At 40.3% G+C, this 10237-nt stretch overlaps 1 protein-coding gene and 1 non-coding gene across 6 annotated transcripts in view; both read right to left on the bottom strand.

The window, feature by feature from the left end:
* Nucleotides 1-10237, bottom strand: part of EIF2B3 (eukaryotic translation initiation factor 2B subunit gamma) — a 147063-nt gene that overhangs the window by 67787 nt on the left and 69039 nt on the right. The gene's annotated exons all lie outside the window — the stretch shown is intronic.
* On the bottom strand, nucleotides 705-808 carry LOC115870199. The gene has a single exon (XR_004046572.1). It is a non-coding gene; the product is annotated as a U6 spliceosomal RNA (small nuclear RNA).

Below are 10237 nucleotides of genomic sequence, written 5' to 3'. Positions count from 1 at the left end.
GCTTGATTACCTTCAAGCCTTTAAGACCCCAGACACTATACTTTTTGATCGCTGGGCACCATCAGCTTTCTTCGCCACATTTGCTTATTCACCCGCTTTGTCTTCAGTGGTTGTGTCGGGAAGGTGAGCACCATAGAATGCCAATTTAATAGAAGAAAGTATTCTTGCTTTGAGGGAGTACTTGAGTGGAGGCCCAATGTAAGACAGTGTCTTATATTAACTTTTGCTCCCAAGGATGTGCTAGGTCTTATTTTCAGAGGATATCTTATTTTTCCATGAAGAAGAATCTGATACACATTTATTGTTTATTGTTTTGTTTTATTAAAAGAGACCTCGCACTTCCTGTCTGCTCCAGCTGCGCTGCGGCCAAGAGTGAGCTGCGCAGCAGCGCCCACCGCTCCGGTCCAGAGTTATGGTAGCTTTGGGGGCCTTATTTTCGGGGGGATGCCTTATAGTTCAGCGAGAGGCAAAACTGTAAGTAGGTCTTATTTTCGGAGGATGTCTTACTTTCAGGGAAACAGGGTAGTTCCCAAGTGAAAATGTATCCATTTTGTTGCATCAAAATGCAACAAAATGTCCGGAGAGAAGGTTCACTGTAGACTCATTACTATAAAGGCTAAAATTAGTTGAAGCTGGAAAAAAAACTGAGCTTACAATGGTTTAATCAAATTACTGCCTAAAAGAATAGTGTCATTCTCTGTTTGTTTTAATAGGAACACTTCACAAATTTGCTTGCCATTCTTGTGCAGGGGCCTTGCTAATCTCTTTATTGTTCCAATTTTAGTATATGTGCTGACAAAGCAAGCACCAGTCGTTTTCTTTTTGGACTTGAGGGGGGGTAGAATGTCTGGAAATTTATGGAAAGCCCCCTCCCCAGAAGAATGAACTACAGAGGACAGCACTGAAGCTACAGGGAGGTGGTGGGGGGTGGCTGCTCAAAACACACTGTAGCAAACTAAGAGGGAAGGAGAGAGAAAGAAAGAGTGAAATGCAACCTGGCTCACCAGTCCCAAGGATGATATGACTGCTCAGAGCAATGCACAGAGAGGACTATAGGGACCACTCCACTACGAAACATGATATTCCTCATTGACCCATAGTGCTATGGGGACCAACACTGGAGACACAGTGTGGGAATTGTGCCTGATTTGACACCACTATACCCCAGGGCGAAACACGAAGGGTGTGCAACCAAACAATGAAGTCCCCGAGGAATCCCCAAAATAGAATTTGGGGGCAGGGTGTGACACCTCATCAGACTCCTCCAGAAAGCATTCATAAAAGTCAACAGACAGACCTGGAACTATTTATAGGCTTTTTGTTTTGTTTTTCCATGTCTATCTAGATAAGATAGGCAGGATAAACAATCCCAAAGAGAAAACAATGGGACTGATGGTTGGGGGGAGGCGGGGTAGGGGAGTGGGGAAGGTGGGAAAAAGGAAGTGGGGTGGCCAACAAACCTAGGCACAAGGGAACGAGTGATCTAAAATCTATGGTGAGGACAGCGTAGGATGCCTGGTGGGGCTTGATCAAGTGCAATGTAGCAGAAAGGAAATACCGGGAGCTGAATGAAGTTTGAATATGATAGTAGGACACGTGGAAAGTAAAAGGAAACAGAGGAGAGAACTAGGAGACAAAGGACAGTTATAGAGGTATAATGGGAGCAGGGATACCATGAGGGTAGGGGGCAGGTGGGGAGAAAGGGGAACTGATCACAATGATCTATGTATAACTGCCCCCCACCCCAGGGGGATGAAAAACAGAAATGTGGGTGAAGAGAGACAGCGGTCAGTGTTAAGATATGAAAATAATAATAATTCATAAATTATCAAGGGTTCATGAAGTGGGGAGGGTGGGGGAGGAAAAAAACGAGGAGCTGATACTAATAGTTCAAGTAAAAAGAAAATGTTTTGAAATGGATGGCAACATATGTACAAATATGCTTGACACAAAGGATGTATGTATATTTTTTCCACTACACATAAGAGCTGTAAGAGCCCAATAATATGATTTTTTTTTAAAGAGAAAGACATGGAAAGGTAAAACTCTTACTTCTCAATGACTTGAAGGGAGTATCAAGGTATTGGCATCAAAGACCACGCAGTCCGACCCAAACAAAGTACACAAAAGTGTTTAGGAGGTAAAGGCTGAAGAAGGGAAGATCATGGTGCATCTAAGGCAAGAGGAAGCACTTCACTTTTAGATACCTTAAAGGGTCTAGCAGTCTCTATGACAAATACTCTAGGGCTAAGCAAGAGGCTGACATAGACAGCAAATAAATGTCTGGGAGTTCCTGTAAAGAGCCATCTGAGTCTGAGAGGGCAGTGATTGTTTTTTATTATTGTTAGAGGTCATCTCTAGAACTTCTACTCCTGGATGATGACCCTTGGCTCATACAACTGACTCCCAGAAACAAACAAACAAGGATGCCTAGTCTAGAATATGGCCGCATACCTCATGCTTAAGGCCCCTGCCATACTCATTATCTAGGAAGTACTCACAGTATTCATTTGCTCATTTGTCCTCAATACAAGGTGCTGCAGTTCTCAAGAGAGAAATACAAAAGAGCAGTCTCATTGTTTTGAGCTCTTTAAAAAACATTAAATTAACCCTTAATTTCCCTAGCTTCTTTCACATGGAGGAATGGTGTGTTTTGTTCAAATCCAATGAAGTTACAGAATCTAGGCCCACAGGAGTAAAGTTAGGAGTGCCCAATAACTTGCTGTAAAGACTGCCTCTGCACCTGATTTAACAGGTGTGTTAGAACATCTTACCTCACAGGACTAAATATGCTCTTGGCCAAAGCAAACAGAATACTCTCTGCAATCAAGCCAACACTTCATCTCTCCCCAAAAGGAAGAAAACAAATGAGATCTTTTTCCACGACCACCACCCCCACCCCCTACAACCATTAAAAGTAGAAAATTTTATAACAAGAAGTTTCTGGCTCTCCTAGATAACATAATTGCCAATAGGTTCTAGCCTCTAGTTTGGAAATTCAGTTAAAAAAAAAAAAGAAAGATAAGATTATATTCTCATATGCAAAAAAGTACTTGAAAGTCTGAATCCAATTAGCTTTCACCCACCATTTCACTGAGGCCAGAAGCACAATGCCCTAGAGGGCCATTGTAAGAACATTTTTACCGCGCATTTGTCTATCCAGCTGCCCTATTACAACTACACACCAAATATCCTGAATCACTGGGGTGTGGATTCCAAGTTAGAAAAATGGAGAAAATAAACAAAATAAAAACAGCCAACAATTAAAAAGGCAGTTTATTCTTAGGAGAACTAATAGAAGATATGGCCCCAATGTACACAATACTATCAGCCCAACCTCCATAAAGATAAAATGATATCCTAGAAACTTCACCCAATCTTAAATTCACCTCATTTCTGGCTATCTCCATCTTAGCTCAAACCTTGCTTTCTCATTTGCAGGGACCGCTGGGGCTAAGACATTTACTAATACTCCACCATATAAAATCTTACCTAGTTCCTAAAAAGCCGATTGCCACTAAATCAAATTCCTACTCAGAGAAGTACCACATAGGTTTCCAAAGCTGTAAATTTTTATGTAAGCAAACTGGCCTATCTTTCTCTAACAAAATGTCAGAGATTCAAACCCAGAGTGGTTGCTACCAAGCCTCCTTATCGAGTTCTTAAGAAGGTTAAAAAGAAGACATTTTCTACTCCTCATTGGTTTCTAAGAACTTAATGCTCTTTGACTGAAAACTCGAAGATAAACCAAAGCATATACACATCAGCACTTGAAATAGGCACAAATGAGTCAGGTCTTGTATAGAATTTAGCTTTATCCTTGTAATGTGATTTTACCCTATTCCTAAGGAATAACTCTAAACCTTTGGAATTTCCTGAATAAAGGAGGTGCTTTTGTTAATTTAAACACACTTTTGTTTTTGTGCATATGAATATGGGGGCTGGGGCTGGGGGAGAGGGGAGGGCCCTGGGGCCTGACCAGAAAGACTGTTAGCCTGATTATCAGCTGACCTCAAGGAGAGAAGGGAGCATGATTCAATCAATCACACCTACATAATGCAGCTAATAAAGGCCCCAGACAAGGAAGCCTGAAAGAGTTCTTCTGGTAGGTGAAAGATGTTGATATATGTAAGAGTGCAGCCACCCTTTGTGGGACATAGAAGCTTTGCATTGGAAACTGAATCAGACCTTGGACCTCAACTCATGCTGATCCTGATTTGTATCCTTTTGCTAGAATAAATCTTTAATCACAGAAGGATGGCAAAATTTTGTTTTATGTTTTGGACAGGTTATCTGGACACACTAGTTCCTGGGAAAAGACACAAAGCTTGGTAGAGGGTCACAGAAAAAGAGACAGACCCTCAATGAGATTAATTGACACAGGTGCTGCAACAATGGGTTCAAACATAATTGTGAGGATGGCGCGAGTATAGGCAGTGTTGGAGATGACTCAAGGGGTACCTAATCACAACAGCAATCATAAGTATAGTACTTTCTGTGAATTCTGTAAGTTGTCCCAGTGAATTTCCAACCCAAAGCAGTAGTGGGTACAGGTGAAAGTAAAGAAGCCTAAGGAAGGCCACTGAACTGGCATCTAGAAAGAGTAGTGGGAAAACCCTGAATCAGTAGCCAGCAGGGTGTAGTATGCACTCTTAGGCTAGTGGCTGGCATCTACCCATTTGGTAGTCACAAGGACAGTGTCCTTGTAGCATCTCAATATCTGCCTATCTCTGGGTGACTACGGTCAGAGAGAGGTAATTGAAAAAGTGGGTATTTAATTAATTCTCCAAATTTGGATATTGAATCTGTCCATTTTTATGTAATAAAATCCCTTGTTTCACATAGTAGTAATTCATTCTTTCTGTATTTGAAAGGTCACTACCCCTTTAGCATCTTATGAATTTAGCAGTATAGATAGCATTGTGAGACTTTTTAGTTTTAAATTGTATCACAGCTCCTTGGTTTGTGGAAAGCTACAGTTTACAGTGTGAGCTCACTCTATTTCCATTTTGAGTTTTGACATAAATTCAGTCCACTGTGTTCATTCTGACCATTAACAGACAACAGAAAAAGCTTTGCCCTGAAGCAGAGAGCAGTCAAAAGTGGATTACTATGACTCCAATAGCCAGTCAAGTACTTGCCTGGGCATGACTGCGGGGAACTGAGAAACAGGAAAAGAATATATGCGGACAAATTCTTTATTCTCATAATTAAGAAGCCTGCGAGGCCAGAATTCTGAGTGGAGGGAGACCTTCACATGAGTCCCAATCACATTCTCATAATTAAAAAACATCCCCACAATATCCTTCCATAATAGTGCTACCTTAAAAGTTACCCCTTACAAGCACATGGCTGATTGCTATCTGACAGGCAGCTGTATCTATAGGAGCAGACATGTTGCTTTTGTTCTCCCGGCTCAGGGGACAGTGCCTGCCCCACCAATGGTGTTAGGTTACTCCCCCAATGAACTCAGGAACCTCTGGGACAAGATACTGCCCGCTTGTTATATATGTAGCAGCTACATGTAATTATGGGGGCTTGCATGCTATAATGACTATACAAGTTGGTGAAAGAATGCATTTGCTCCCTCCCACTGGGACCTGGTTCCTGATGCCATGGAGGAGATGAGCATCCCAAAACTTGTGTCTGTCTCTTAATTTTTTCCCTTCAATTACACAATCATCCTTTGACCCATCCTGATGCGGGTTGGATCCCACACATAACCTTAATGGAAATTGGCCTATCAGGGCCACATGGTCATGAATTATAACCTGGGCAAGGTACTCAGAGGGGCCCCAGAATCAATCTTGTTAAGCTGCTAATCTGCAATTAAGAATCTAATCTGCAACTGTATATTGCAATCATGGTCCCTTTCTTTCTTCCACAATCCTGCCTGGGAATGTGGCCCCAATGATTTGGCATCAATCTTGATTTTGTGCTGTGTTTTTCTGTTTTGTAATTAGTAACCTGGCCATGAATCCTTAGGACACCATTATGCCATGTTCACAGTCTCCTATCTTATCTTTGTCTTGCTTAGGCTAAGTCAAAAGGGTCTGTGTAAAATACATCTCCCCGCTCCCAGGATAAAATTTAAATCTATTCTGCATACTGCTATCATATAAATTTTTCAGAATCCTGAATTTTAACCATTTCTCTCCTCAACATTAATCATTTCCTGCTAGTCAAGTCTTGTCATTGGACCTTCTAAGCTTCCCAGTCTTAATTCCTATTATTCCCCATCTACCTTTTAGTTAGACTAAAATCGTCCCACTCACAATTTCTAAACAAACCTTGTACACATTGCCTCCACACCTTTCCTTACAATATTCTCTCATGTAGGATATGGTTTCCTATACTCCTTTCCATTCACTACCATCGAGTGGATTCCCATTCATAGTGACCCTATTGGACAGGGTAGAACTGCAATTGTGGGTTTCCAAGACTGCAGCTCTGAACTCTTTGGGGTTCCAAGACTATAATGCCAGGATAGTTGACAGTTTCAAACTGCTGACCCTTTGGTGAGCAGCCCAACTTGTAACCATTTTACCACCATCTTCAAGCCCAAATTATTCTATTATTTTGCCTGATCACCTCCAAAGATTGGCGACTTCCCTAAAATTTAGAAATTTTTAGAATACTTGGCTTTGTTTAGAATTTGAGATTAATTCATTAACTTTTAATATGCATTTTATTATCTACATAGGCTGATAAGCTCTTTGAGATAAATTCTCAAGATTGAAGGATCCTCATGAATGCTTAACTGTGAAGGAAACTAAATACCTATTTACCAGTTGAATGATACAAAAACAAAATTCATCGCCATCTAGTCAATTCTAATTCATAGTGATCCTATAGGACAAAGTTAATTGCCCCTTTGGGCTTCTGAGGCTATAAATCTTTATAAGAGCAGAATGGCTCATCTTTCTCTTGTGACACAACTGCCAACCTTATAATTAGTAGTCCACTGTGCCCACAATAATAATATCATGGAAAGGAGAAAGCATGGACTAAGAGATATGGCCCAGCTCTGTAGTTAGTTAGATAAGTGATCTGGAGTAAACCCCATTCCTCTTCTGGTTTTCAGCATCACGATCTGAAACGCAGAGGGCTGATGCCCTCTAGGATCTTTTCCCAACCTCCAGTCAGTCAGTTTGTCATACTATTGTGGCTTGTATGTTGCTAGCAGTCAAGTCACCAGTATTTAAAATTCTAGTAGGTATTGTATCAAAATAAATTATGGATAACATGGCAAAGATTGGAATATCATAACACTATGCTCATGTGAAACATGCACAGACGAAAAGGCAGTTGTCTGAACAGAACAAAGGGATATCAAGTGATTTAAAAACAGGAAAGATGTGCACCAGGGTTGCATCCTTTTACTATACTTACAATCTGTATGTTGAACAAATAATCTGAGAGGCTGAACTATATGAAGAAGAATGAAGCCATCAGGATTAGAGGATGGCGCAATAATATCCTATGATATGCAGATAATACAACCTGCTTGATGAAAGTGAAGACTTAAAGCATTTAATTAGATCATAGGCTAGAATCTTCAGTATGGATTATACCAACATAAAGAAAGCAAAAGTCTGCACAATTGAACTAATAAGTAACACCATGATAAATTAAGAAAATATTAAAGTCATGGATTTCATTTTACTTGGACCCATAATCAATGGCCATGAAAGCAGCAGTCCAGCAATCAAATGATGTATTGCACTGGGCAAACCTATTGCAAAAGAACTCTTTAAATTGTTAAAAAAGGAAAGCTGTCACTTTGAGGACAGAGTTGCACCTGACCCAATAGTGTTTCAATTGCCTTATACATATATGAAAGCTGAACATTGAACAAAGAAGACTGAATTGAATTTTTTTTAATTCATGGTATTGCCAAAGAATACTGAATAGTCACATTCTTCCCAGAAGAATGGGAAGGCTTGGTAGTGTAGTGGGTTACACGCTGGGCTGCTAATCACAAGTCAGTAGTTTGAAAACAACAGCAGCTCGGTAGGGGAAAGATAAGGCTTTCTACTCCTGTAAAAGAGTCAATGTCTTGGAAACCAACAGGAGCAATTCTATTCTGTCCTATAGGGTCACTACGAGTCAGAATCAATTAGAAGGCAGTGAGTTTTCAGTGAGCCAGAAGAACAAACATTCTGATTGTACTAGCAGGAAAACTGCTCCTTGCAAGCAAGGATGTTGTATTTTGGCATTATCAGGAGGGGCTAGTAAATAACAGAAAGACCCTCAATGAGATGGACACAATGGCTGTACAATGAGCTGAAACATAATAATGATTGTGAGGATGATGCAGGACTAGGCATGGTACATAGGTAGCACCACTATGAGTTAGAGCTGACTCTAGCAACTAACAACAAAGATCCTTTCCAGCTGTGGTGATCTAAGGGTTCATATTGTCCACAAATAAAAACACATTTGTAATACACTAAGAGATACTTATTTAATTTCATCTCATGATGAGTTATTTTACAGTGCAAAGAAACCTCTTCTAAAAAAAAAAGAAACCTCTTCTAAAAAAAAAAGAAACCTCTCCATCTCTTAAATTTTGATAGACACATTTAGAAAACAATCCATAATAAATCCCTTAAGTCTTAGTTCATAGAAAGAGTCCAGATCTAGTCAGCTATACTTTGCTGTTAGAAAGAAGTTGCTTAACATGGTTATATCATAGGCGATTCAATGGAGGGGTGGGGACACAAAGAACTATAGTGGGCTTGATAAACTAGTCTGTTGTATGGATGGATGGCTTACTACCTGTTTTCGTGTTGTTAAGTTTGCTATTTTTTTCCCCCTCTCTAAAACACAACTTCTTTTTCAAGAGAGAAAACTGATGCCAAACTGCAGCTCTTGTGTTTACCACCACCATTTAATACATGCTTTGTCTTCATGTGCTCTTCTGTGCTGACACAGCCTTCTGAGGCACCTGGTTTTTAAAGGCACTTGGGTTGACTAGTGTTTTTGTGTTTTAGTTTTTATTGTAGTAAAATATATATAAGAAAGCATTTGGCATTTCAATCTGTGAGAGTTAGGTTTATTGTGCCAACCTGGTCAATTGGAGATTAATCAGATCACAGTTTGATTGGAGGGCAAAGAGATAAATGGCTCTGCAAGGTCTGCCCTCATCTCTCTTGCTCTCTGGTGAACAGACCAGTGTGCTGTTGCTTTAGCTACTTCTCTGCCTCAACCTGTGTGCTACACCACTTGTGGGCCAAGCCAACCTGTGGATCTTATTGCTAGAGTTTGAGGCTGCTTTGAGACCTGCTTCACCACACTGCTGGTGCATACATCGCTTTGAGGCTGGTGGATCCTGTTGCTTGCATTGCTAGAGTTCAATATCCCATCCAGGCCTGCCTCATTAAGCTCCTGAGCTACTGACTATTGCTGACCCACCCTGCTGTTTGCCACCTGTGGGCAGACTCTGCCTTGCCCAAGGGAGGACTCTGCTGTCTCCTTCCTTGACCTTTGGACCCAGCAGCACACGTGAGTCAAAGGACTTCAAGTATATTAACTGTTTCATGAAAGAGAGTTGAACTGAGGCTTTTGTACTGCTGTGTGGACTAATTAGCTGTTATATTCCTTCTTGCTGTATAAACCTATCCATATACACATAATCATAAGTGTCCTGGTTTTGTTTCCTAGAGAGCCCTGCCTAACACACAACCATTTTATGTAAATAACTCAGTGACATTAGTTACATTCACAATGTTGTATAACAATCACTACTGCTTCCAAAAATTTTAATCACCCTTTGCTGCCTATTTTTAAAAATAAGGTTTAAAAAAATACCCATACTCTTATCTTATGGATATTTTTTGCTGTAATTGCACAGTTGAATAGCTGAGCTGCAACAGAAACTATAAAGCCTGCAAAAGCTAAATTATTTACTATCTAGCCCTTTATAGAAAAAGCTTGCCAATGCTTGCTTTATATACTAACATTCATCACAAAGGGCCAAACATTGGATGAGAACCCCTTAATCATGACTAGTCACTAATATATTTCCCATTCATCATTTAACATTTACTGGAATTTTGTATCCTAACTGAATTCTCATCCAGTTTGTTTTCTTATCTGTAAAATGGGTATAATAATATCTACCTCAGAGCTACTGTAAAAATTATGTAAGGAGGCCTGTCTGGATAGGACAGGCTGGATGAACAATCTGGAGGAGAAAACAACGGGACTGACAGTTCCGGGGGGACATGGGAGA

Source organism: Echinops telfairi, unplaced genomic scaffold, assembly GCF_000313985.2.
Source record: "Echinops telfairi isolate 266 unplaced genomic scaffold, ASM31398v2 ScPeMD7_443;HRSCAF=831, whole genome shotgun sequence".
Lineage (NCBI taxonomy): Eukaryota > Metazoa > Chordata > Mammalia > Afrosoricida > Tenrecidae > Echinops > Echinops telfairi.
Note: the sequence above shows the minus strand (reverse complement) of the source record. Positions and strands in the feature narration are given on the sequence as shown.